This window comes from Strix uralensis, chromosome 3 (genome assembly GCF_047716275.1).
Source record: "Strix uralensis isolate ZFMK-TIS-50842 chromosome 3, bStrUra1, whole genome shotgun sequence".
Taxonomy (NCBI): Eukaryota; Metazoa; Chordata; class Aves; order Strigiformes; family Strigidae; genus Strix; species Strix uralensis.
The window spans coordinates 46,065,476-46,090,964 of NC_133974.1; positions in this window are offsets into that span (position 1 = coordinate 46,065,476).

Genomic DNA, 25,489 nt, shown 5'->3' on the forward strand with positions numbered 1-25,489 from the left:
ATTCCTTTTCTTCTCTACCTTCATCCAGCCCCTCGCTGACAGCAGAGACCTGTAGTAATGAAACCTTTTCTTCAACACCTCCTTCAATATACTCCTAAGTATTCACATACCAACACTGTAACTTATGACTTTATTTATAACAAAATCCCAATTTTTTAAAGAACTGTTGTGTTATTTTTGTTGGGGCAGTTCTACTTCCTATTTTACAGTGAAAAGGTCCTAGATCTCTTACTGCTTTCAAAGTTCTTCTTTTAAAATGTGGTTTTTGATCCTACTTACCTCATCAAAAGAAAAATGAAGGGCATTAGGTACATTTCTACTGTGCTACACTATTCATCTTACATGAAAAGACAAAGCAAAATGGCTGCCTTGCATGCAGCAGTTTGCACTCTGAATTATTCAAATGCTTTCTCCTTCTCTTCTCATGGTTACATGGTGCCTGAATCAACTCAAACAAATCAAAGCAGGTAATAAATTGATATAATTTCCCATCAGTCTTGCAAGAAGTCTCATTCAAAATAGCTGCAGGTATGCCAGTCCATCACACTATGAAGACTTCCAGGGTGGTGCGTCTGATGCCGTTGAGTTACCAGACTCTTGTACTGGGGCTTCTTGCACTTCAGCGCTAGAGTTGCTACGTTTTTGTTCAGGGGTGTTTCAGATAATGCTGCAGCCAGCAAGATGTTCTGCAGAGTGGCAATAATCCTCCTTACTGCATATCTTCGTCATTCTTGTGGGTGTAATATTTATTTATGTAAGAGATTTGACATCTCTTGCCATTGTTGTCTTCCATGATTCTCTGTCAATAACCTAATTATTATACTTTGTGGGTTTTGATAATGGTTTAAGCATGAATAGAATACTATAAGTGCAGGATGCTTTAGTTTGCTCTTGCCATACTATAGAATATTCTGTGTGTGTGTGAGGTATAGTATGTATACATTTTTCCAAAGCTCACCAAAAAACAGATGCAAAATTAAAATACAGACAGGTGGAAATTTCCTTGTGTACCAAGTGCTTATCACCTGCTTATGGATCAGAGGTTCTCGGGAAGGACAGCCAGCTGTCTAACCTGCTGGAGATGAATCCAGGTACCAGAGAGTTAAAACACTTGCTCATTGGTTTTCTCAGCTCCTATTTTAATTTGCTCTCTTTTTTTTGGACAGCTCTGTGAAGGCAGTCTGGTTCGCTGCTTCGCCATACTAATGAGACTCATCCATCTGCCTCTGTCATTGCCAGGCTCTCTTTTCTGCTGGAAGTCAGAGATGAACGCTCAGGACAGGTCCTTTCTAGGCTGCAGTACTTAATCATTTCTAAACACGCTAGATGGCCTCAGGCAGTGAAGGCAACAAGCATTTAACCCAGGCTTGGCAGCTCAGGCTTCCACATAGTCTGGCTCTAAGCCTTGATAATGAAAAGTAGCTGTGCTTTTACTCTCCACTTAACCAGATGCTCTTTGCTTCTTGGGGCAAAAGGTTAAATAGATATAAGAACCCATGCTAGTTTTGAAGCCTTTTATTAGCAGTCCTTATAGAAGTGGAGTAGAGCATTCTGCTCCCCCAACTATGTCTCTCGGGATCCTGTATTTAGGACTGTGTCCACTAACTAGAGGAATGTAACCTCCTAACCCAAAGCTCATTTCTTGTTCAAGTAACAATAAATAGAACCTAAAGCCCACTTTGCCACTTAATTATTTAATGTTCTATTTTTATAGTAAGAATGGATGAAGGAGACATTATCAGTTTTGTTTAATGGTGGCAACACCTTATATTAACAGTGCAGATAAAGCATTTTTTCCACTGTGGCTGGGACAACTGATTTATTTTTCCACTCCATCTACTACTCCATATGTCTCTGGAATCTGCCTTTTTCCCAGAGCTCATGTTAGTATAAAGCAATTGTCTGGGATGTGTAAGAATTAAGTATCCCATCATTCAGGCTAGACATGCAATTAGAAGAGTTGCACTAATTTCCACTGCTGAGACCCTGTCACTTTAATTTATCCTTACTTTCCTGCATTTAGGTCTTCTCTGGTTTGAGGCCAAGGGTTTTATATAGTTTGAGGCAGTGGTTCTGTAATGCCAGAGGTGGGGGGGAGGAGGAGTTGGTGGATGTGGGTGGGAGGGGGAGAAGAGCGGCCGGGGGAAAGTGTTAAGGGCAGGGGAAGAATAAGAACTGGCTGAAAGGAACAAAACCGACACGTACACACTTTAAAGATCTAAAGCATGTGCCAAATAATGATGTGTGGAGCGGCTGCAAAGGAAAGTAAAGCTTTCAGAGAGGAAGTCTTTATTGAACTGCAGCACTGGGCATGTGTCTCATCCCGGATTATTTTCTTTCTTACATACATGTTTAGCATTGAATCTCAGTGCCAGGGTTGGGTTCTCAGTGGCTTGGCTTGGAGTGCCACCGAATCTGTCCTCTGCTCTGCTCCAGGTTTCCCAGGGAAGAGCCGGGGGTGCAGAAACATCAGCTTCTGTTTGGGTACCATCTCCCTACACTCGCTGGCTTCCGTGCTGTGCCGGAACAGGAACCCTCAAAAATAGCATAAATCTGCCAGTGCACCAAGCTCCTGGATAAAAATCTGGGACAATCTTGGACAAGAAGGTTTTTGTGCATCTAGTCTCTCTTTGCACACCATTCCTGCTGCAGTCAGGATGAAATTATTCCTAGATCCAGCTGGTAAAGCTTTGAAAAAACCCTCAAACATTCCTAGCTTTCATGCAGCAAAAAAACTCTTAATTACATATCTTTATGGAAAACAGCGAATGGCTTTCTAATTAGGAAGAGTTTTTATTTATATGGAGCTGTCTGGGTTGATTTGTGTGTTTGTCAGTCCAGCATAAGGAAATGTGCAGAAAATATGTGTTAATATTGGGTGATACAGAAGTATAGTGCTGCAGTAAGTAGTTTGATTTCTCCAGTGTTTTTCAAACTGATAGTAAAAAGTACAAATACAATATATGTCAGTAAATTTAAAGAAAAGTATGAGGAAAATTGGCAAAACCACATTTACACTCATTAAACCTTTTTTAATGAGGTAAAGAAAAAGAAGATATAAGCTGCCATTCTGTACTTGCATTTCAATGATGACATATTTAAAATTTGTTTTCATGTTTTCTTACTACTGGAGAATATAGAACACTGTATTAGGTATACTTATTACTAATAAAGTGTTGCAGAGAACTAAATAGTGCTGTTAAACTATTATTCTAACTTAATTAAGTCAGTCACTTCCTATAATTTCCATCCATTTGGATCTTCTTTTCCAATAGGTACAAGGCAAATGTATCATCTTAGTAGATAGGAGGAAGGTTGCTGTGATGGATTTAAAATTAAAGTTGCAAAATGTTTCATTTCCAGCTCATTATAACTCACATTTTACTGAAAGATGGTGCAGACCTAAAATTTAAAAGGTATTCTATAAGCCACTGATGTTACTTGGCATGGTTGAGTTTAATGTATCAGAGTGGGGATTTCACCATGATTTCCGTGCCAGATTTCTGTGCACAGGTTCTAACTCGGCATCTTCTCTGACAGCGCCTTGCAACCATGTTCAATAAGGCCCCAAATACTGCTAGAAAGAAGTAAATGCCCTAGTCCACCCATTAACATGTTGAGAAGCTAATGATTTTCCCATGTGACTTGAGACTGAATGGAGGCCACATCTGTAGGAGAACAGCATAAGTTCCCATCCATGACATTAGAGTGCATTTTTAAAAAAATACTTAACTTGGCTTCAGTCCTGTAGAATAACTGGATTAATGTCTGTTTACTTTTGTGGCCCACTTGCAAACCCAAAGCTGGAAGTCTGATGCAAGGACAAAATTAGGTATGTCAGAGGAAGGACTCCGGTGAAATCTAGGTGTGATATAGATACTGGATCTTGGATCTGTATTGTAGATCCTAGAACTTTAGCTCAATTTCCTCAAAGGTATGTGGTGAAATGAAAGGGGAATTGGGCACCTAAGTGACTTTGAAGCTCTGAGAGTTTGTCAGGGAGACAGTGGTGTGGAGCCTGACAGTGAAATTGTTCATAGTTAGTATAGTTTTAAACATTTTTAAAAGTTAAGAAAAGTTAGATTATATGGCCTATGTACATATCAACTGTGGTTGAACTTTCTTGTTCACTTGTACCTGGAGATCAGCCAAGCACAAGACCCTGCTCTAGTGGGGTCTGTACAGACATGGTGACAGTTTCTGACTCAAGAGTTTAGTGTCTATGGACAAGATAGAGTAAGGAGAGGGGAACTGAAATAGGTGATGTAATCAGAGTGAATGTCATGATGGCCTGAAAACACTGTAGGAACATTAAAATCTTCTAGAGATTTTCTGTCTCAACACTTGCACTGTGATGCAACCAGGGCAACCTAGATTACCCACCATACGTGTGTGGCTAATTTAATAGAATCATAGAATGGTTTGGGTTGGAAGGGACCTTAAAGACCATCTAGTTCCAACCCCCGACCATGGGCAGGGACACCTTCTGCTAGACCAGGTCACTCAAAGCCCCATCCAACCTGGCCTTGAACTCTTCCAGGGAGGGGGCATCCACCACGTCTCTCGGCAACCTGTTCCTGTGTCTCACCACCTTCATAGTAAAGAACTTCTTCCTTACCTCTAATCTAAATTTACCCTCTTTCAGTTTAAAACCATTACCCTTCAGTTTAAAACCATTACCCCTCATCCTATCACTACAGTCCCTGATAGAGTCCCTCCCCATTTTTCCTGTAGGCCCCCTTTAAGCATTGGAAGGCTGCTATAAGGTCTCCCTGGAGCCTTCTCTTCTCCACGCTGAACAACACCAACTCTCTCAGCCTGTCCTCATAGGGAAGGTGCTCCAGCCCCCTCATCATCTTTGTGGCCTCCTCTGGACCCGCTCGAGCAGGTCCATGTCTTTCTTATGTTGGGGGCCCCAGAGCTGAACATAGTACTCCAGGTGGGGTCTCATGAGAGCAGAGGGGAGAATCACCTCCCTCGACCTGCTGGTGGTTACACTTCTTTTGATACAGCCCAGAATATGGTTGGCTTTCTGGGCTGCGAGCACACATTGCTGGGTCATGTCAAGCTTCTCATCAACCAACACCCCCAAGTCCTTCTCCTCAGGACTGTTATCAATCTACTTATTGCCCAGCCTGTATTTGTGCTTGGGATTGCCCCAACCCTTGTACAGGACCTTGCACTTGGCCTTGTTGAACTTCATGAGGCTTGCACAGGCCCACCTCTCAAGCCTGTCAAGGTCCCTCTGGATGACATCCCTTCCCTCCAGCCTGTCAATCGCACCACACAGCTTGGTGTCGTTGGCAAACTTGCTGAGGGTGCACTCAATCCCACTGTCCATGTCACTGACAAAGATGTTAAACAACACTGGTCCCAATACCGACCCCTGAGGAACACCACTCATCACTGCTCTCCACTTGGACATCGAGCCATTGACCGCAGCTTTTTGACTGTGACCATCCAGCCAATTCCTTATCCACTGAGTGGTCCATCCGTCAAATCCATGTCTCTCCAATTTAGAGGCAAGGATATTGTGTGGAACAGTGTCAAATGCTTTGCACAAGTCCAGGTAGATGACGTCATTGGGGAGAGCTGTGTGACAGTTGTGTTTGGGAAGAGCAGAGAGGAAAGGGATGAAGAGCAATTCAAAGGAAACTAAGGTCAAGAAGCTCTAAGGGAGAGATAAGATGGGTGTAGAAACAAGAAAGCAATTTCTAGTATCTTTCTGAACACTGTCCTCTCCAATGTTTTCTACCCGTCCCACGCTCATCCCCCTTCTAACTTTTACATTCTCCACCATCATGGGCATGATGAAGAGACCAGCCTTCACTCAAGCCTTGTGTGGTCTCCACACCATGTGTTGCAAGGCCCACCTGCATCTTCTCCTGGCAGAAAGACACTGGTGACTGTTCTTGAAACAGAAGTCTTCAACCAGTTCATACTTACAGCATAGTGATTTAGACTGTGTTTTGTTGGATAGCTTGTGTGAATGTTGTGTTGGACACTGTGAAGATCTTAATGAAGTCAGACTTGTGTTTTGATGGGTTGTAAGTAATAGCAAGTTCCCTTCCCTTTCTGTCCACCTGCAGTGACTGTCATTTAAAGCAGCTCAGTCGATCCCATCTGTTATACAATTGCAGGAGAGTGCAATTCTAATGCAGCCAAATCTTTTCTTATAGAGACCGTTTTTGTAAAAACTCGGAGAAAATAAAATCCAAGCCTTAGATAAGGTAGAGCTGCAAACTCTCAGTACTCTCAAGGCGCCTTCACAAAATATTTAAGGAAAATGTCAACTTGATTCGTAGTCTGCTCTCCTGCATGTTCCATACTTGCTGCTTGTGTTTACAAGAGCAAGATACAAATGGCTTCAGACACAAATAAGCAGTATTAGCAGGGCAATTCTTCAGAAGTATGCTTATTCTCTTCCAAAGGCATTTGCATAATAATAAAGGAAAAAAACTATATAAGGTAAACTACATATCAGCAAAATTGTTTCTAAAAATTAGTGCTTTCCAAGATTTTCCAAGAGGCAGTGGGAGATCTTTGAAATCAATGAGGTAATTAAAAGTGGTGGAAAAACAGAATAAGAAAAAAGAAAAAAAAGAAAATTTGAAAGCTGGTCCAGTGATTACAGCATTTACCTGGATCTTGGGTGACCCTGGTTTGCATCCCTGTACTGTTACAGTTTCCTTATGGGAATTCTGGACAAGTAAATTCCTTTTGTGCCTCATCTCACCTATAAAGCAAGAATTACAGTATTATCCTAATTCTGGGAGGTGTAATCAAAGTTATAGAGGAGTACAGAACAAGGTCCCCAGTGGTCCTGTAGTATTAGTAAATGAAGCAACAACTCCTCTCCATTACTACAGCAGGTGTTACTATCTAGTAACAGCTAAGTAGTCCCCATCTAGGGATGTAAACTCAGCAGGAACTAGAAAGGAAAGAAGGAACTAGGAAAGTTTGTTCCAGGGCCCGTGGAGGTCCTTGGTGGTCCTTTTCATGAAAGCATGTATGTAATAAGGACCTCCATGCCCAGTTATTATGATGATGGAGACCTTTAAAAGTTCCCAACATAAATAGATGGTCCTCAAACGTTCCAGATACCAAAAATAAATAAAAATAAAACAAATACTTTGCATTCTCCCAGAGTTCAGTGTATAATGCATAATGTTTGACAGGTGCTAGAGTTGCAGCACACATTTATTTTTTGGTAATATAACATTAAACATGTATTTTTGCTCTAATGATTCCCTGATAAGCTGTCTCACACTGCAGGCAAGAATATAGTAATATAATGGAGGAAATTAGCAAAATTATCTGTCTTCCTGGTCCTGGCCTTGAAACCAATAGCACTGTTGGCATTTGGAGGCTGCACCTGTCATGAGTTATGGCCCCTGTTTTTACAGGAAGGATAAAACTGATATTTCAGTGCCATTCATCATATATAATAAACTCTCTGCCTTAGTACAAATGCATTTATATGCCGGTATGGGAATCAAATAAAGAAAATACAAGCAGTCAAATGTATATGTTAGATACACTTTTTGTAATACTTTCTGTTGTTAATAAAATAAGTCACTAGCTCTGTTTTCCAAGGGTAGTTTGACAGAGTTGAAATTGCAGGCTCTGTGTCGTGAAAGAGCACAATACCCTCATTGCCCTTTAAATCTCGTAACAATGTTAGAGCTTCGGCTATTGTATGGGCTTTGAATTGCCTGTCCAGAAACATGGACCCAGGGTTCATGTTATCCCAAAATATTTAGTCATACAACCAGACGCATTCTGCTCACAAGGCTGTCAAGATGTCTGAGTGAGATAAATGTCTTACTTTCTGATGGGTTGTTATGAATGATAGAGCTTGTGAGTGATGGGGCACAGGAGGCAGTGGGGCCCGATGGGCTGTATTTGATTTTGGTGCTCTCCTGTTGGCCCACAGCACTTGCTGGAGCTCATTTTCATACCAGCATTTTGGCCCACTACCTATCTACCTCTTGACACCCTTTCCTACAAACAGGTAAAGAAGGTTCAAGTGACCTCTCCAGCTAACTTCTGAGATTAAGCCGCATCCCTTGTAAGCTTCATCTCCCTTAATGTAGGGCAATAAGTTTGCCCTGTGGTTTCTCCTCAGTGGGAGACTCCCACCCCCAGGATGGGTCTATCCAGAGGACATAAACATCACATTTTGGCAAGGTCTCTCCTACTTCTTCCCATGTTTCTGGCCACAACAGCCCAGAGAGCAAGACTGAAGTGAGCCTTGAGCCCAGGTTTCCACAGGGCCTCGCACTGCACCACTCTCAGATTTGGCATGTGTTCTGGTTTTATACTTGCTGTAACAGAATACTCAGTAAAAAGGGGATTTTTTTAATTTTTATTTTTATTTACTGATGGCACCATCTCGAATGCTTAATCAATACATATGAGCTAGAAAGAATGAATCTGGTATTTTGCCAGTGAGATACAAGATTTAGAAAGAAATCTGATGTCCTAGCAGGAAAAGTTACTCTGGAGAAGTTGGTTTGCAGGTTTAATCATAATGTTTCAAATAATTAAACACCCCAGAAATGTATTTTCAGATTAGAGCAGAGTTGACTCTACCCTCCAGTTATAAGCATCAGTAATCAGTAATGCCATTAATTCTTTTTAATACTCTCAATAATTTGTGTACCAGCAATAAGGAATAACAGGAATGCTGTAGTGGAGGCTTTTAAAGCCAAAACAGGTCTGTGACAAAATGGATCAGCTTCTCAGTTTTTGTAGTTCCTCTGAAATCAAGGGAGTTATGCTAAGTTACACCATACACATGAAGCCAGGTCATTTCAAGCATTGTATGATTTAATAGTAACTGTGTAAACCTTGGTTATGCTTTCATAGGGGTAATAGAAAATAATAACACTATGGAAGGGGAAGGTAGTTTTTTTTAGCCTTGTGCATATATATTCATTCCATAGAATCACTGAGTAGACTGTGGAAATAGCTACTTAAGCATTGGTTTAATGCTTTAGGAGAGTCAACTTTTTAAAACAATAGCTCGGATTTCTGTAGGAATCCTTACACGAGCCATAATGCTGAGTAATACTGTCTAATTTTGTCTTCTCTCTGTAATATGGTCTGACTTAAATAAATAAATAAGCAAGCAAGAGAACAGCAATATATTTTCTCTTAAGAATTATCTCTTTTTCAAGGACTTTGCAACAAATGTGAAGCTTAGATACTTCATTAATTAGGACAGAAACACCATACAGGAACATTGGCCAAATGTTAGTCAAACTTTTCTAATACTTTTTTAATCATTGTTTGTAGAAAGACTTTTTTTCCATTGTTGTTTTAGCTTTTCTTCTGTTATTATGAAGGACAATATATATCATTTTTACTGCAAAGTGCCAGGCAAGCCAGGATATTCAAATGAACAAACCTGGATGCTTTACAACTTTTGCCCTCTTGAAATCAGATCTGAAAAATACAGGACCTAAATATCAGTACTGTAAGGTTTTAGTTTTACATCAGGCATAAATCTTAACAACCTGTACCTAACAATGAGCTCAGATTTTAACTTAATCTTTGGCAGGGTGAGGATTAAACCAGCACACATGCTGTTTTGTCTTCTATCCCAGGCGGCTCCTTGAAAAAGGCACTTTCTGTGCCAGCCAGCTTAAGGTTTTACAGTTTGTAAAAAACAGGTACAGTACTGCCTAGGTGGGCCACAGGGTCCTCCTGAAAGACACTCCCGAGCTCTCTTCTGCTTAAATAAAGTTGCTAGTTGCCTAATGAATGTTAGCTGTAATACTCCCTGTGGTCAATGGGCCTGTTGTTTAATGAATTGCTTAATGTGCTTGATTACTGTTACTATGTGGAATGAGGGAAATAGCCAGAGAGATTTGAAAGACCCACTAGAGAATACGATGAAAATGAATTGGATCAATAAGAAGTTTTTGCTCATCTCTGAACAACGCATTATGTGCTGCATTGTTGGAGTTGGGGATAATGTAATTTTGTGGCTTGTTGTTGTTCTTTTTATAATTCAGAAATATAAATCTCGTTTGACATTGGGTTTTAGGGCTGGCCTTCCTGGAGTTATAAATGTTCCCCTGACTCCAGTCCCGGTTACTCACATGGACAGATAAATTAATTAGGAAAACTTTTATGCCAATTACTTTATGCCCTTGGCTTTCATATGTTTCTGAAGAGCGGCAGCTAATTAAAGATATGATTCATAATTACTGGTCGATCGAGTAGTTGAGTAATGGAATCAGGAACTGTTCCAAAAAAATTATCCATCACATCATTACTAATTGTTACATAATACATAAGGATGTAGAATTCAAATAAAAAATTACTCACATTTGAAAGATTCATTCAATTAGTGGGTTTGGGATATTTTTTATAACAATTATAAACACCAAGATAGTTCTCACATTTTTAATGACCACGGAGGTTTTATAAATATTTATAATTAAATAGGAGCATAATTTCCAGCGAGTAAAGGACTCAAGGGCCTAGCTGGAGGTGTGGGTTAGTAGTATATTGAATTTATGGAAGCTGGAAATCAAATCTTTGGGTCAAATTAGGGCTCAAGTGAAATGAATATGATGGTGTCTTCCTAGTCCTGTTTGGACAAGCCACAAAACTGCTCTAGTTTGGCAAGCATTGCAGGCTAATTTCTAGAGAATAGAAGAGCTGTTGCAAGTTATAATTTGGCACTGAACGACACACAGAAATTTGCACAGAATTTGTCAACACTTATTTTTCACAGTCAGCATTTGCTGTCCCAGTAAAAAGATCATAAGATGCCACAACCTGGTAAAGCTGATAAAATGGTGAAAAAACCCCAAATTCCTCCAGCATTTCCTTGCTAAGTTTGCAGATATGCTGTGTTATCACAGTTTATGAGCAGTCATGTCACTTCTGCAATAAAAGATGTGTGGAAAACTCAAGCGTGGGTTCATTCAATAATTCAGATACCCCACAGGTGAGCCTGGGAAACCTCTGAGTTCAGTTTGCCACTGGTTCCTTACAAACTAAAGCAATTGTATGATAAAGTCCTGTATAAATATTTGTATCTGCTAAGACTTGAGAATGACTCCTAAACCTTACAAAGCAGGGCCAGCAATACTTGGAGCATGAGCCTTCACAAAAGGTGTGAAGATGTCCCAGCCAGCTGTTTAAAAGTTATCGAGAGAGCACCTCAAGTATCCAGAAAAGTTTTAGCTAACTCATATTTATTTGAACTTCCTGGATGGCCTGACCCTGCATATTCTTCATCTCCTTCATTTATTTAAGTAACTCAGCTTTTTCACCTACTCCGCAATGGGTTTTTTGCTATACTTGGTTGGGTTTATATTATTAACTTAACCTACCACTCATTAGACGTATGGCATATGGTTTGGAGGAGGATTAATAAATGTTTTGCCGTATCTGAACGAGAGATAGAGAATGAATGAAAACAAACTTCAGCTTCTGCTTCCAGCTTTAAATGGCTGTTTAGCTGCCATCCATCTGCAGGTACCATGTGCTGCCCTCCTGAATATCATCAGGGAACAAAGGAGAATTCAATTAAACATTTTTGTATTCTAATTGACTTGGACTGCTATAGATATGTACAGCAGCATGTAGGAGAACCCAGCTGATGGGTGGATAAGAGCGTTCAGCAAAAGAATATCCCAAAGACCTCAAAGTCCAGAGGGGCAAGGTGGACACAAGACTGCAAAAAAGGAAAGGGACCAGCAGGAAGGATTTGGACCCTTCTAAGAGTCAACACCAAAGTCAAGTCCTCTGAAGTCCCTGCCAGCACATGGATCTCCGATGAACCTTCCTTTTCTTACCCTGTAAATGTGTTCCAGGGGAAACAGCTGTTTGGTTTGGGTTTTTTTAATAAGAATTCCTTTTTTAATAGTGCTACATCTTTTAAAACCATGTTTTGGTGTTTCAGGACTTGTTACCTCCTGGTGAAGTGAGTGGGAAGGGTTTTTCCCCTGCACCAGGTCAGCTGAACACACAAGGGAGAGGAAGGTGACAAAGTGATGCGTAGAAGTCTGCAGAGGTGTTAAGGATTGCAGCTGTAGAACTAAATGCTTTTAAAACTTCAAAGTTAACATCCTAGGGAATAATAAAGTGCAAAAACAAGTAATATACAATCATGATATTATATTAGATGGGAAATCAATACTGAACCCAGTAGCCATATTACAGTGTGTTTCTATTGTGACAGTTAGTCAGAAATAGCTTTTTAGGATGAATGGTGACAGCCTCTGACCCGTCAACATCCTTGTCAGACACAGGCTCCTGCCTGGCAGAGGCACAGGTGCTCCTCACCTGCAACAGCACCACATTGTGAAAGGGCTGTCTGCAAGCGAAATGAGGACAGAAATTCACAGCTAAAGAAAAATCCCAACCCCAACACAACATAACCTTAATTCAGAAAATCCATGAGGAAAAAAAAAAAAAAGGCACTTCAAAACGAATTAAAGCTAATGTCTGCAAAAGTTTTATTTTTAAACATTTAAGCTGCTACACTCCTGGTTTATGAAACATTATAAATGTATTTGCATAAATGGAGCAGGGTGAGGAAAGATATTTGAGTTTGATACGGTTAAGGGGTTTTATGGAAGTTTAATTTCTTCTCATTTTAACTCTAGAATTAAATGATTCAGTTGTCTGGACATTTGTCTGGAACTAGAAACCCTGTGGACATATGTCAGACCTCCTCAAGATGCAGCAGGACACAAGAGCAGTTCAGTCAATGCTGAGTATCTTTAGGGGAAAGTCCTCTTTTTTCATTTTTGTACAAGAGAAGAGAAAGCGTGTGGTCTTTTTAAGACACTAGTCCATATCTTAAAGAAAATTTTGGTATAGATTATTCAGTGTGTGTGTGTGGTACCCTCTGACTTAAAAGGGAAATAAAGGTTATTTTCGTACTATTTTTTGAATTACTGTACACATTACTTTAAAGCAATTGAAAAGGAGCAGTTTTTAATTAATAGATGAAAAATTACATTGAATTCCCATTATCAAAATAGTCTTACAGCTCTTGGTGAAGTGGACATTTTCATATTTTGGTAAAATAATCATAGCAGTGGTAAATGCTAGCATGTAACAAATTCCCCTATATGTTATATATTTTATATAAATACATGAGAATACAAGCTTACACTATGAAAAACAAAACCCCTTCAGCCATGTTTAGTGCTTGAAAAGCCACATGACCAAGACTAATTAATCTCCTGTGGTTTATCAGATCAAATCAGTAGGCGATGGATTTTTCATAAATATTTGGGGTCACTTGATGCATTTTACTTTGCTACATTTAAACATTCCATAACAAAAGTTACTTCAAAATGAAAAAAACTATTGTAAGTGTTGAAATTGGAAACTCTCGTTTTTTGCCTGGATAAACAAAAACAACAATATAACAGAACTTAATGAAATACAAGTTAATTCAGTTGCAACAGTATTTTTTGATTGGAAAACCTTTTTTTTTTTTCCAAAACAGAACCTTTTCAGGCAGATTCAAGAACAGTTGATGGGCTTCAGTCCATGGTATTTGGAAGATGCTACAGCTTACCTCAATTGCCCATAAGGATAAAGGTATTCAGAGCTCCAAGAGGGTAAAAAGGAATAGAGAAAGGGTGGGTGGGGGGGGTGGGGGGGGGTGGCTGGCAAACGGGGTGCATAATTTCCACACAAGCTAGAAATTTGCTACCTGCATCCTGTGTCACTTAGTACTTAACAGTACCAAGTACTTATGAAACTGTGAAGGCTGTTGTTTCTGTCTCTGAAATACTTCAAACTTGAGAATCTCATGCAGTAACTTTCAGGCAAAGCAAATATTTGTCACTTCTTGGATTTCAGCTAATTATATGCTTTCACCAGGAAGGTGCTATTTATTCTGCATGTGTGAACTTCTTTGTGGAATAAATATTATTTGCAAAAATGCAAGATAACATGGTTCGTGCCTGTCTGTGTCAAGTGTAATAGGCACTATTATACCAGATGTACCCTCAGAGCACATTTCATCATTAGTTTACCACCTTTCTTATGTCAAAGGCAAATGTCTGATGTTGCAACAGATTCCCAATAACATCCTAATGCGCTTCATATGCCATAAAATTTTCATTACCAGCAACAGCAGCTGGGTTGTGTCACTATAGCCAGTGAAATTCTGTAAGATTTTATGAAGTGCAAACTTGTTCTATGAAGACAGATAAGATCCATTATCTAAAAAGTGGACTAAATTGCCATCGTCTCAGGGAGGGCTTCACCAACTGGTGCAAATTGAGCTGAAAATCCACTAAGTAGCACATGTTGCTGTGACCATTTCATCCTCATACTCTGCTCTCAGAGCTGTCTCCCTGTTGAGCACAGGTTACTGATAATACATAACAGTAAGAATATATGGTATAATACTACAAGACCTCCCTGTCTCTGTCCTGATCCCCCAAGACTCTTTTCTCCCTGCCTGAGCGTGGTCCCCACAGGTGACTGAGCCCCCAGCACACAGGGACTGTGACAATGCCAGAAGGCTGGCAGGCGTAGGTGGCAGGACCTTCATGGGGGTTGAGCCTAGGCGTGAACGTCCTCTGAGGTAGACAAGGTAAATCGCCATGGGATTCTTCACAAGGAGAAAGAAATGCCTGTTTATGACAGCTGTTCTTCAAAACCACTGCATCTCAAGCATGAGCAGAGAGAAAGGAAAGCTGTTCTTTCCCCGCTACTTTTTTGTGCGTGTGATGAACGCTGAGATTCTCTCACAGTTTGGGAGTGGGGGTGGTGTGCAAATAGGTCAAATCAATAGATGCTCCTTGTGCTAACCAGACAGTTAAATTATTAACATTATTTTCTGAAAAAGAAGGTGCTTGTTATTACATGATTCATGCTTGAAGTTTTCCAAGCACTTAAAACAGAGTGTCCATGATTTACAAGTAAGAACAGATTATTAGTGTCTGAGAACTTAATTGACTACCTTCTCTCGGCCATTGACTTCAGCTGTAAATTTTTTTCCAGTTACCTGCTCAAAATAGCAGCATCAGCCCCTTAAACACCCAGCATGGATCAAGGATGGGAAAGTTCTGTGTGTCTGCTCTCACAGAATAAATCAAAATTTGAGGCTAAAAGCCTCGATCTTGTAAAACTGGCACTGTTGGAAACAAATTGCTGGACACCTTGAAATCAAAGCCCATTTCTAATATTTTTATTCCTAAAACTGCTCTCATTCTAAAATGAAGAGGCATATGGAGTATTCAGGCTGAGGTGAAGGAGGTGGGCAGGCACAAAAGAGCTTGTCTGTGGCATTGGGAGTCTCCAGTGCCACACAGTGACTCTCTAATTTATTCAGTGGTGATTTCCAGCGAGATCTCTTCTCGGCCCTGTTTACACACATATGTTCCAATGTAGGAGAGCCCTCCTCTCTCACGTAAAAGCTGACACACAGACGTATAATATACATGTACTTTCCTACTTGGCAACTAATTGCATATCTCAGCTCTACTGTGGAAGTAATCCCCACATATGTATAATTATTTTTAATGAATTAAGTCCTTGAAGTGTGAAGATCCATAAAGATCTTTATAGTCTCCTTTGACACTTGAAGGTAAATATTTGCATTGTGCATTTCAAATTAGATGTGCAACGCCTGTTAAAAATAATGGGAGCTGGAAGTCTGGTCTGTCTAATGATTTCCTCCTTGATCATTGCGATAGTAGAGAAAATATAGAGAGCAGGTGCTTGAGTCCTCCTCTGCTCCCCTCAGGACGGAGAGATCTGTCGGCAAAATCACCCCTCGGGTGGATGAGAACATCTTTCCTAGAGAGGGGCTGTGTCAGGGCATCTGCTAAATAAATGGTCCCCTTCCCTGGTGCTTCCTGAGTGATAACAGGCACTTTCAGTTCCTCTGCATTACTGAGATACAGACTTTTTTTCACCTGCAACTATTTCATAACTTATGCTGAAACATTTCTTGGGTCTGCCGGCAGCAGGAGGGAAGACCATCGATGTCACAGAGGGGAACACAGAGGCCACAGGACAGCTCTGAGCACTGGGGATGGTGTGAGAAAACTGAACTTGTTGCATTAATGCAAGGTGAGGAGGTGTGGGGGGAAGGAGGCTCCCTAAGGTCGCCTGGAGCAGTGTTCAACCCTGCTCATCAGTGTGAATTAGCCAGTGAGGAGCCTTGTGCCAGGATGGTAAGCTAACCCAGCCATGTAGAGCTCCTTACCAGCCTGCCTAGCACTATTCTCTTGCCTGAATTCATCCATCTGGCACTAGTGTGGGTCTGTCCCCACCACAGCAGAGTTGGCTGGACAGTCATGCCCTTAGTCAAACCTCTCAGATTTGGACCTTCCATGAAATTATTCAGAATTCCCAAAATGAATTGAATCAAATCCCTTTGCTGATGGGGCCAAATCCTCCCACAATACTCCATGTGTCTCAGCCCTGAATGGGAGGAATGGGGTCAGTGGGTTGGTGCTTGAGTCTCATCTTCTACCTCAATACCTGAGAGATCAGCTGGAGTAGAGACAATTTGTCCTGACACAACTCCCAGTCCATCTGAGCTGCCGGGCACTTGCTTTGCCAGTGAGGCTGAAATGTTCATCCTGTGTGAGAAGCATCCTGCAATGCCTGACAAGATGGGGTTCCACCATCCTGCACTTAGTTCCTCCTGGGAGCCCTTAGCGTTAGGTATCATGGGCTTGTCTGAGATCTTATAAGCCATTATGGTTATCTCTGCTGTATGCTAGCCCAACTGCATTGCCCACAGCTGTTACACCAAAGAAAAAAGAAAAAAAAAGCTACACATTTTTACTACAACAAAAGTCACATCTTGCTGAACATACACTTTAAAAATTGAAACAACTGGTGCTGTGAAATTTCTGCTGTACATAAGTATGGCATGCCTACTCTTGTAAATAAACCCATGGTTACCGCTCCTCTGTTCAATGTTTTTGAGTAAGTCATAATTCTACAGCCAGGGTATATACCGATACACAGTGATTCATTGACATGTGCCTGTTACAATATACAGTATCACCAACTCCTAACCAAAAAAGTAATAGAACTATATATAATGTAAAGAATGGCTTGGAGCCTTATTGTGAGAGACTCAGGAGGAGGGAGAATTAAAGAAATGATATGTCACTCACTCCTAAATGTTGTGGCTGTCTGGTCTGTCACTCTGATGTGCTGGCTTTGCAAGCATTTAGTTACCTGGAAACTCCCATAAGAGCCTGGAGGGTGGGCGAAGAGGCGGGAGGAAGCTGGGGAAAGGAGAAGGGAAAGAAAGAAAGGAGGATTAAACTGAAGCACTCCTATCTGTGCTACATTTTCCCTCCAGAGAAATCCTTATTGTGTACCATGCGCCGCAAGTGTGTATTTTATTGAGGAGAGGGAGAAGGAACAATCAGAAACACTGTCACATTGTATCACTGTGAAAACTAGTTGTGTTTTTTTAAAGGAAAGTATGGCTGGCTGGAGCAATTTCTCACTCCTTTTTAGTAATTTGTACGTAGTTCAGGATGCTACAGGAAAAAGAGTCAAGCCGCCTTCCTGAGTACCATGATGTGAAGGAGCAGAATATGCTGTGGCCTTTCTTTGACTCTAAGTAGCCCAAAAATGCTGTCAGTTAATTTGTCCTTTGGCACAGGCGTACATTACATGGCAGGCTGTATAAGGAGACATGCTCAGGTCCAATATCTACATGCAAGTGCAGGGAGAAACTTTATCGTTGGCTCCCTCAGCCCTTCAGTTTTTCCCTTCAGGGTGCTCATTTAGGGAAACCCATTCACCAGGAGAGGTTGGGGGAAAATCTTGGGCATGGTGGGATTGTCACATCCTGGTTTTCTACAAACAATGGGACTGTGTTTAATCCCTCTTTTACTGGACTGATCCAGTTGCAGAGGAATATGCTGGGTTAGTGCTTAGGTGGAAACTGTCACATGGCAAGAGAGTATTTCAGGTTTCACGCTTTAATAGCTGCCATTTATTTAACCAATGAGAAAGTGAATCCATTTTTATTTGTTAAGCATAAAGAGAAAGATTGAGCTCTACCAGTTGTGGATAATTATGCCTTATCTCTTGCTATGACAGTAGCTTTCTCTGAAAGCTACACCTAAGTTATGACTAAGTAAGAGATACCATTTTGATAGACCTCAATCAGGAAATACCAGAACAAATTGAGATGGATTCTTCCTTCTTTTTCAAGTTCTTGTTTGAAAAAGAACAATTTCTTGTTCTTTTTCAAACAAGAAATATGGTGCCTCCGATTTCACTGATTACTAGTTTCAGTGTCAGTCTTATCAAGGCAATGATAGGCTCTATACAAATGTCCTCCTAATGTTATTTCCTAACAAAAGTAGTACCTGACCTGCAGTTTTTAGAGACAGCATAGAAGAATAGATCATATTTTTCTGCTGGCTCTACCTGGCTTCTAGCTAGCTGCTTAATTTAATGTCACTGAGAGCCCTCATCCAAAGAGCACTGAAGACTAATACTGATCATTTCACTATGCTTTTTTTGTGTCAGGATTGGGGTTCATTTAGGTTTAACTTATTCGGTTCTTTATGTCAGCAAAGCTGATCCTAGAGTTTAAAGCTAAACTTTCTGAAGACATGGCTGGCTGGTACAGGAGAGAACAAAAATACTGTGCCTGACCGTATCTGGCTCTGATGAAGCTTGATTGGCCTTTTCATGCCCTCCAGTAACAAGGTTGGATTCTTGCAAATGTGCAGCCACTGTCGTAGCTGCATAATTGAAGGACTGACAGTTCTCCAGACTTCATTATTATTTTTATTAGGGAATCTGTTGGCACTGACAGTTTTTTCTCATACTCTTCAAAAACACTGGATACTGGCAGCTGAGGATTCTGCATGACAGCTTGCATTGAAGTATCGGGGTATTTTTCATGTCGGTACAGAGAGAGAAAAACTGTCAACAGGAACACAAAACATTGCTCAGAGATGGGTTCATATATCTTAGTTTATTTCAGACTTGGTGCTATTTTGATTTTTCACTTTCAAATCGTAATTTTAATTATATGTGAGCAAAGATTATTGTTTAAAATGTAAGCAAAAAGATTAATTTAATGCCTCTAAACAAATACATAGTAAGAGCATAGTCAGCAAGGGAAGAAGTTTCTTGATTCATAGCTAGCTTGCTTTATTTAGGTCACCGCTAGAAAGGCTTCGTCTGAGCCCATTTTTTTTAGCAGTTCAGAACTGAATGATGTCAGGTCATGAATGGCCTTCTATATTCCTTCTTCATAAACAAAGAAACAGAGCCTAGACAGATTAGTTTTGATGTGGATCAAAATGAAGGTCTTTAAGGATATATGGGGAAACCTTTAAGGTTGTTTAAAGAGTGTACTTAAAACGCAGGGAAGATTTTCCTTGACTTTGCTGTCATAAAGGATTGCGTTGAACATGACTAGCAACAAAACACTTGGCATACTGAGAGCAGGACTTTCAGATCCCAAACACCCAGCAAGGAGCAAATTGTGTTGAACACAGAAGCAGGAGATGTGGTTCCTTGGCAGACCTCATGAGCAGTGATGCCAAACTCTGAGCTGAATTACCAATGGGGAATCAGTAAGTGTGAATAGCTCCAGATAGGGTTTAGAGGTCTTCCTTTCTGAATGAGCACCGAGAGAAAATAAGCAGTGCCTCTACAGTACTGCAGAGCTTTTATAAAATCAACTCTTCAGAGACACAGGTTGATTAATTAAACTCACTAAAGTGGATGTGATTAAAAACATACTGTCAAAGCAAGAGGAGAAAGATGAAGAAGAAAAATTTCTATGTAAGAAATCGTTATTTGCATGAAATCATTGTGAGTTCATACAAAGGGTTTATTGAATGCACATCGGCCAAACCTTATTGATGATTATGGATTTTCTGGATATGCCTCAAAAACAGCATTTTCACCCCTGCATAATTGCTTTTTTCCCCCCAACCGTTTTTATAGTTTGATTATCTCTATAGCTCCCGTAGTATAAGCTATTTATTGAGAAATGCAACAGTCGCATCAATAAAAAAGTATTATAAATAAAGTAAAAATCATCTGATATTTCAGTTTGCATTTAAATTTTCTGGATTTTTGGAGTTCTGTTTCTTTCACATTACTAATATTGTAAATGCCAAACAAGTCCTCAGAAGTCGATGTATATGTTTAAGTGGTGCATGCTTCTGTAAATGGTACTTAGGGTCGACCTACCCAAATACTATTTGTGTGCCGAGATGATGATTGCTCACTGCATGTCCTGACTGCCCTTGGTCTCCATGATGGCAACCACAGGATCAGGTTCCAGGCCCATTTCCAGGTAAATACGTCCATGCTTTCAGACCACTGGAACTTCTCACCCTTCATGTCTGTTAACTATTTGAAAATAACTCTCTGTACAATAATTGCCCATGATCTTTTCCAGTTCCTGGAACGAGTCCATGGAGACAAGAAAGCAGTGGGTTTGTATTTAAAAATTATTACAATCGTTCAGGATTTTAGCTGTCTTTTTGATGGGATACTCGTTCTACTGGATAGGGCAATGGACTGGCAGACAGGAGACTATTTGCTCATCTCAGCTCTTCTACTCTGCTCTGCAACAAGTCATGAATCACCTCACAGTGCTGTTTCCATCATTCCTCCATCCTTCATCAGTTTTATATGTGTTGGCTTTAAGATGTTTCTCTAAGTGATGATGAAACTGAAAATGAATATATTTTTAAACCTTACACAAAAAAAAGGCAATTTAAACTTCATTTGTTGTTCTTAAGTATTAAAATAGCCTTGTCAACTCATGCCCAATGATATAAAGACTCTACTGTGCACATGCTACCTGAGCTCCAGTCAAACCAACAGGACGAGCCAAGGAAAGTAGTGCTAAGCATACATGCACATGTATGAGATAAGGGCTGTCATTACAGACTGTTGCACTAATGTTGATGCAGCTGCTCTGTGCTTGTTATTTCCCTGTGATTTCCCACTGCCAAAACCAACTACCTAGGACACAGCAGCCACAAAAGCAACATCAAAAAAATAAGACATTTTTAATGAAGTGAAAGGGCTTTTATAATTCTAGAAGTCTTTCCAATTCCTTATAAAACTTTCAATAAAATTTTACTCTACCTCATTTTGACATTTTGACAGAAAAATAAGTCAATTTTTGCAAAAATAACAAGAGAGTAAATTGTAGATTTAAGTATTGTAGAAGCCAGTTCTTCTACAGAACAATAAAATATATGCTATATATATACTTTCAGAAGTGCTCACCCGACTGGTCAAGAATCAATGTACAGATAATTGTTCTTCAGTGTGTGGTGTCCCTCAGAGCGTGAGTTATGACCTACATATTCGTTTACAGGTCTGACATATAGGGACTCTCTCTTTGGAGACACACAACAGTGTACCAGGGTCCTGTGTCTTGCCCTGTGCAAGCCTCTGTCATTACCAAAGAGGGGAGAATTTGAGGAGAACATGATAGAGAAGGAGCCTGAAGGGGGAAGAGCCAAGCCAATATGCCCATGGAGATGGTCCATAGGTGGAGAGCAAGTCCACAGGAGCCATGCAGGATGGCTTCAGCTGCAGTTTGCAGACAACAGCCTAGATGGGGATATTACTTGGACATATTTGCCAGACAAGTTAGAGACTAGCTTCATAAGTAAATATATACTGAACAGCATATGCCCATTTGCAAGTTAACTCTGGCTTTAGTCATCACTTCCTTACATGTATGTAGAGATATATAGATAAAGATAATGATAACGATAAAGATGATGAAGTGACTATGTATATATGATCACTTTGTAATGTATTTATACATATATATACATAAAACAAAGTGACAGAAAATGATAGCATTCATGTATTCTGTGTAAATTAAAATGCATCCTTTTGTCAACAGGTCTCCCCAGAATAGTTGTGCAAACAGTGTATGTCTCTGTCATGCAACTGTGGGTAATTAACATATGCAAAACACTACAGTCCTACTAGAAGCTACCCAGTCCTCCCCTGAAATTTAGGCTCTATTTATTTACAACAAAATAAAGTGGACCCTTCTGGAAAGAAACATAGCTTTGTGGCTGCACCAATGCTGTCGCACAGATGCTTTAAATCTTTTATATCTCCCAGACCTCCAGGGGCTGGTGTTGGATGGTATTGAGCCAGGGCCAATAAATAATTTATGCTAAGTAGCAATTTAGTTGTTTGGCTTGGGGTAAAGAAATCCAAGAAATTCATAAATAAAGTTCCCATTTTTGCTGTGTTCCAAAGTTAATTTATGTTACTCTGCAATTAACTAACATAAAGGTGAAAAAATATGACAGGCCTAAGGTAGAAAATAAAGCCCATAAATCTGCTGTATCTTAACTAGTGGTGCTTTAGTGATAGTTGGTGCTTGTACTTGGTTTCCCGTTCATCTAATTCACCTGTATTTGCTTGACCCAGAAAAATGTAATTGTTTTCTGATAGTTCCCCTTTGAAGTAAACAAGCAAACCCAACATTTTTTGCTCTGTCCTTTGAACTAGAAAGTAGGCACTAGATTTTGGCAGATGCTTTGACAAAATACACAGAACTGGAAATGTATAATGTGTGGATAAAATCTGGTCATCAGATAGTCCCTGCATTCAATGGACTATATTTAAAACCAAACCCAATTATTTGTTAATGTCCTTTATATATACACACACACACTGCACTTACATACTGTCCTGGTTTCAGCTGGAATGGTGTCAATTTTCTTCCCAGTAGCTGGTACAGTGCTGTATTTTGGATTTAGTGTGAGAATAATGTTGATAACACACTGATGTTTTAGTTGTTGCTAAGTGGCACTTATCCTGTTAAGGATTTTTGTTTCCCATGCTCTGCCAGCAAGGAGGTGCACAAGAAGCTGGGAGGAAGCATGACCAGGACAGCTCACCCAAACTAGCCAAAGGGATATTCCATACCATAGGATGTCATGCTGAGTACATAAACTGGGGAAAGTTGACTGGGAGGGGCAGATTGCTGCTTGGGCATTGGTCAGCAGGTGCTGAGCAATTGCATTGTGCATCACTTCTCTTTTCTTGGGTTTTATATCTCTCTTGGTTTTGTTATATTCCTTTTAATTATAATTACTATTATTGTATTTTATTATTATATCTTATTTTATTTAGTTATTAATCTATTTTTATCTCAACCCACAAGTTTTACCTTTTTTTTTTTCGATTGTCCTCCCCATTCCTCTGGGAAGGGGGAGGAGTGAACAAGCAACTGTGTGGTGCTTAGTTGCTGGCTGGGGTTAAACCATAACATAACAAATACATGGGATTTTGATGTAATACCTGAATTCTTTCTCTTGACCTAAACCAGATGTTTTCTGCCGAAGACATGACTTTTCTTTAGCATCATTCATTAGTCTATTGACACTGTGTGTAGTGTTTAAAAGGACACTCTTCCATATATGCAAGTGTGTGATGGTTGCTTTCATTAAACACCATCACTGCATTGGAAAGAATAAAATAAGTATCTTCTGTGTGTAATGTACAAAATACAGAAATTCAGTAGACTGAAGGAATGAAAGTTAGGCAAAAGACTGGATTCAAGTTGTTCCAGAATGAAAAGACTACGCTTGTGTTTTCTGCCTGGATATATGCTGTAAGCTGTTGACCATAATATTTAGTGAAATTTTGCAATTTGTTTTGTTGCATTTAGAACTTTCAAACTGCACATATTTCTGGTGGGGAAGGGTTAGAGTAAGATGTTACATCTCATTAATTTCACAGGTTTTCTTACTCACAAGAGGAATTCTGACCATAGACCTGAGAAACTTATTTCAGGAAGGTTGTCTGTTATCTATTTCTACAGAAATAGATTCTGACTATCCGTAAATAGAGAAAAATTGAAACACGATTATGCAACAGAGAAGGACCAAGACCTCTGCTTCTCTGAAGCACTGTGCAGTCACTGATTTCAGTAAAACTACATTGATTCAAAGCATCTTAATGTCTCATATTTTCAACTTTAAGACTCTCTTTGCAGTTGCTAGTAGTTTGAATGAGTGCGTTCAACATCCTTCCTTTCAGGATGCAGAGAAAGGGAAGCTTCTTTCCTCCCCTCAGTTTCACTCCTGCAGTGTTGCAAATATCCCTTGCTGAAATCAATGCCTTCTTATAACTTCAAGGAGCCTGTAACTTCAAACCTGTTCAGAGATGAAGTGGCACAGAAGAGTTCAGGCTCAGACACGGATACATGCTTTTTGTAGAAAAAATGTCTCTGACCATTATCCAAAAGGGTCTGGTTATGAAAGAGATTGCATTTGCTGTGATAATGGGACCAGAATATGCTTCACTATCCACTGTAATATTTGTTTTCTTTTTCTGGAGGTTTCTACATGATGAAGATGAATTTAGCTCTTTACTTCCTGAGATAAAAAGAAAATTACATGATTGATTTCTCTTTTAATTGCAATCCAGAGTATCTAGATTTCTGATTCTCACTTTTAATCATGTTTCAGGCAGTGCTCTCTGTGTCGATGGCACAAAGGAGCTGTCGGGTGTTGCCACATGAGTGAGTATGACCCTTTCCCCTTCTTTGGCGGACTACAGACCACAGGGCCTGGACCCTGGAGGAACAGTCCTAAACTCTCCTAGAGCCTACTTTTTAGAAACAAATTTCAAATTTGACAGATAAGAGTCTGGAAAAGACCATGTAATTTATTTAATGGAAGACAAGGTGTAGATCTACTCATTAAAATTCATAATAAGATGCATCTGGCATCTTAACACTTCTTACTATTCTGCAAATAGACTTTGTTAAAGGCCATTTTGCTCTTTCTAGCAGGACTACATGGCACAGATAAAGGGTTTTGAATTGCAGAAATGAGAATACGTTTTCAAGTCTATTACCTCCAATTTCCAGTCATTAAATGATTCAGTGGGAAAGTCTCTGTTTTAACTTTAGTGACCTCTATCAGGGACACCAAGACAAAGCGACTCTTGAAGAAGACTGTAAGTCCCACATTTTTATATATACATTTAGCAACAAATAGAGGAATGGCTAAAAAGCAGTTCAGCCTGTTCCTCCCAATCTGACTCAGATCAGATTTCAACTAAAATAATGTTTACTTTAAATAGCCATTTGTCAGTGTAGTGGGAACAAATGAGTAGCATCATTCCGTTCTTTGCTGAACAGGACTCGCTCCACCTGAGAGATATCCATCACACTGGAGACTCGGAAAAGGTGCCAAGGAGAAGTAGAGAGATTTCTGCCCTCTGGTGTGAACTATCCCCTTTACCCCATCGATGTTAGAGGATTTGGGTGGCTCAAGGCACATTTACCATTCATGTATCTGGTTCTCACTTCAGTCTCTGGAGCTGCCAGAGACTGATGCTCTATATTTTCCTTTTTTTGCTGTTGCTCTACATTTTCTCTCTTAAGATAGTCAAAGGGAGGTTAGCAGGCAATTCAAGCCCTGAGAAAACAGCAAAATGGTTCCACCCTTCCACCCTTCCTTACCCCAGAGGCAGGCGTAAA